This window comes from Urtica dioica, chromosome 11, assembly GCF_054948205.1.
Source record: "Urtica dioica subsp. dioica isolate 48M chromosome 11, U.dioica_male_clone48M_v1_H2, whole genome shotgun sequence".
Lineage (NCBI taxonomy): Eukaryota > Viridiplantae > Streptophyta > Magnoliopsida > Rosales > Urticaceae > Urtica > Urtica dioica.
This window is the reverse complement of record NC_142766.1, coordinates 8,328,559-8,332,706: the sequence shown is the minus strand read 5'-3', so window position 1 is coordinate 8,332,706 and position 4,148 is coordinate 8,328,559.

Sequence of the window (4,148 nt, the reverse complement as noted above, 5' to 3'; positions counted from 1 at the left end):
GCGTTTACACCCCGCAGCAAAATGGGGTAGCCGAAAGGAAAAATCGACATATACTCGAGGTCGCCCGAGCCATCATGTTCTCCTCAAACGTCCCATCTCATTTTTGGGGAGAAGCAATCCTCATAGCCACCTACCCCATAAACAGAATGCCATCCCGTGTCCTTGGCTATAAAATCCCATCTCAAGTCCTTCTAGAGACATACCCTCACTCTCGACTCATCTCAACCCTACCTGCAAAAGTTTTCCGCTGTTCAGTCTTCACCCATTCTTATGGCCAAGGTAAACTTGAACCAAAATCGCTCAAGTGCATCTTCCTTGGCTATTCAGCAACCCAGAAAGGCTACAAATGCTATGAACCCCGATCACAAAAATTCATAGTCTCAATGGATGTATCTTTTCATGAGTTCAGTCCTTACTTCGCCAATTCAGCTCGTCATGGGGAGAATGATGAAAATGACTTACCAAATTGGCTCATCATAAACCCAGAATTGACCTCGCCTCAAAGTCCAACCTCACATGTTCAAGATATTCCCAGTTCGTCCAGTCCTTCCAGTCCGTCCCGTTCGTCCAGTCCTTCCAGTCCGTCCAATTCGTCCAGTCCTTCCAGTCCGTCCAGTTCGTCACCGACTCCCAGCTCGCAAGCCTCTGAACCCTCTCCATGCGAACTGATCATCACCCAGAGTCCGGTACAAGCTCGCGAACTAGATGTCTCTTCGAACCTGAACCACGACACTACTGAACAAGGTAACACCTCATCTCCGGACTTACCAATTGCATTGAGAAAACCTGCTCAGTCGTGTGGTCAATACAGGATGGAGGATTACGTGTACTATGGGAACTTATCTACGGGCTACCAAGCCTATGTGGCGAGGTTAGATGAAGGAAAAGTGCCGAACTCCATCGAGGAAGCCCTTCAAAGTCCCGAGTGGCGAGACGCAAGTCATGCCAAGATCCAAGCCCTCGAACAGAATGATACGTGGGATATCGTCGAACTACCACCAGGCAAGCGAACTGTTGGATGTAGATGGCTCTTCACCATCAAACATAATCCAGATGGCACAGTGGAGAGATACAAAGCCCGTCTTGTTGCTAAAGGGTACACTCAGGCTTATGGCATCGACTACCAAGAGACGTTCGCTCCAGTCGCGAAGTTCAATACCATCAGAATCCTTCTTTCATTAGCAGCCAACTTAGATTGGCCTCTCAGTCAGCTCGACGTCAAGAATGCTTTTCTAAATGGCGAACTGGAAGAGGAAGTCTACATGCAACTCCCACCAGGATTCGACAATGATCAAGGGGCCAACAAAGTCTGCAAACTCAAGAAGTCTCTGTACGGTGTAAAACAATCCCCACGAGCATGGTTTGGGAAATTCTCCAATGTACTCAAGCGTTGCGACTACGAACAACGTCAAGCCGATCCAACACTCTTCTCAAAGATCTCAACACAAGGCAAGCACACCATCCTGAGTGTGTATGTGGACGACATAGTCATCACCAGAGACGACCTAGAAGAGATCAGGAGACTGAAGCAAACTTTGTCATCTGAGTTCGAAGTCAAGGACATCGGCAGCCTACGATACTTCCTCGGCATGGAGGTAGCTCGATCGGAAAATGGCACCTCTGTTTCCTAGCACAAGTACACTTTGGATCTCCTCAAAGAAACTGGCATGCTTGGCTGTAAACCAGTTGACACTCCGATGGATGCCAATGTGAAACTTCTAGATCGCACCACCGAGGCCGCCACCGACAAAGAAAGATTTCAGCAGCTCGTAGGAAAACTCATCTACCTAACTCACACGAGACCAGATATTGGATTCGCAGTGAGTATGGTAAGTCGATTCATGAGTAATCCCTCGAAAACTCACATGGACGCAGTTATGAGGATTCTCCAATACCTCAAAGCTGCCCCAGGGACTGGTCTCTCCTTCAAGAAAAGACGAAGTCGTGGTGTCGAAGTGTTCACAGATGCGGACTGGGCCGGATATGTTCCAGACAGACGATCAACATCAGACATGTGCACATACGTCTGGGGAAATCTTGTTACCTGGCGAAGCAAGAAGCAGTCCGTTGTCTCAAGAAGTAGTGCTGAAGCCAAGCTCAGGTCTTTAGCAAGCGGAGTATGTGAAGGCATCTGGCTGAAGAGAGTTCTCAACGACCTCAAGATCATCATCGACGGTCCAATCAAGCTCTTTTGCGATAATCAAGCTGCTCTCAGCATAGCCAAAAATCCAGTCCATCATGACAGAACAAAACACATCGAGATCGACCGATACTTCATCAGTGAAAAGATTGAAGAAAAAATAATCGATATGGAATACGTTCCATCAGGTCGTCAGCTCGCCGACATTCTCACCAAAGCCCTTCCTCGAGCAACCTTCTCCGAGCTATGCAGCAAGCTTGACCTCCTCAACATATACAGTCAAGCTTGAGGGGGAGTGTTGAAATCGAGCTCGTCAGTTCGCCCTCCCGAGTCACTTCGTTAGCTCGTCAGTTCGCCCTCCCGGGTCACTTCGTCAGCTCGTCAGTTCGCCCTCCCGGGTCACTTCGTCAGCTCGTCAGTTCGCCCTTCCTCCTGACAAGCGTGCCTTCCTCCTGAAAAGCATGCCTCGGAAATCCTCACTCCTTGGAACTCATATCACATGGGAAAATGTGTTGCATTTATTTGTCATCTATTTTCCATGTCTTATTTTCTGTGTAACATTTATTACTTTCTATTTCCTAGATAGTATTATTACATGTATTTATTACACTCTCTCTTGTATCCACCATATGTATAAATAGGTGATACAAGTTCATATCAAATATAAGAAAATATTCAAAGTCTCGGAACTCTCTCTATCTTCTCCGATTCTCTATCTTTCTTTATCATGTCTACATTGAGTACTTATTACAACCGTTCATTTACAATTAACGATTATGGCTTATGATCCTTATACGCCTCCTCAATCTAAACATGTAGTATCAGATTTAGTTTGCACGCTATGTAAAATTAAACAAAGTTAAGTAAACAAACTAATGTAGGGCTAGAGGCTTGATAAACACATGCAACTTGCTCAAGTGTTCGGACATAACTAATTTCGATGACCTTGGATGCCACTTTTTTCTATGATGAAATGAGCATCTATCTTTATGAATTTGGTAATGGGCCTTAACCGAATCTCATCCCGATCTCTGGGATAGTTTTCGAAATCCCAGTAATGAAGGGTATGCAAAATACCCATCAACGTGGACTTGACCTCTTTTTGAGCTACATCTGGTTTTTCCTTCAACTTCTTTAGCAACGCCTCGTGATAGTGCTTTAGGTTGACCGAGAGGCTGGACTATCTCTTGGACCAGCTGATATTTCTCCACGGCATCTTGAATAAGAACCACAAGTCTTCAACGATAAGCATAATTTTTTGCCACTTTTCTTTGATCACTTTATTGGCTGTCTGCCCTAGTAGATAGCCCAACACATATACCCAGAGACCCGAGTTTGAATGCATCGTCCGGATTCTAACTGATATTGAACGCCGCTACTAATGCACTTAAATTACAACCAGCCACTCTGTTTCGGTGCTCAATGATCAACCTATCACTCGTGTGCTTGTTTTGTTTATTCTTGGACGGACCGTCTTCATAACTCAACCTACAGATCATGGAGATTTTGAGGCGTCCAAATCTCACTCGTTTACTGCGTAATCCAAATCCCACTCGTTTGCCTTGATCTTACGTTGTACAAGAGTGTGTACAAGCACCGGAGAGAAATTGAGTTTGGTCTCCATAAAAAAACTGCTCGAACGGAGTCCCAACAATTCGATCTTTGATCTTAAGATCGTCAAATCTCTTACGAATGATCTTCAAGATACCGGTCCCACCATACGTGATACACCCAGGAAAGGCACGTTGTAAATGCACTTCTAATTTTCCTAAGCAAACAAAAAAAAAATCGGTCACAACTACAGTATATAGTATCATACATCATCGTATTGTATTGTATAGTGTCGTACGATATCGTATAGCATCGTATGACCAAAGTTTTTGAAATTATTTAAAGTCATCGTACAGAATCGTATGGCATCATACACACCTATGAATTTCATCTTATGACATCGTATCGTATCGTATCGTACGGCGTCATACGTTTCATTAAATTTATCGTATCCTAT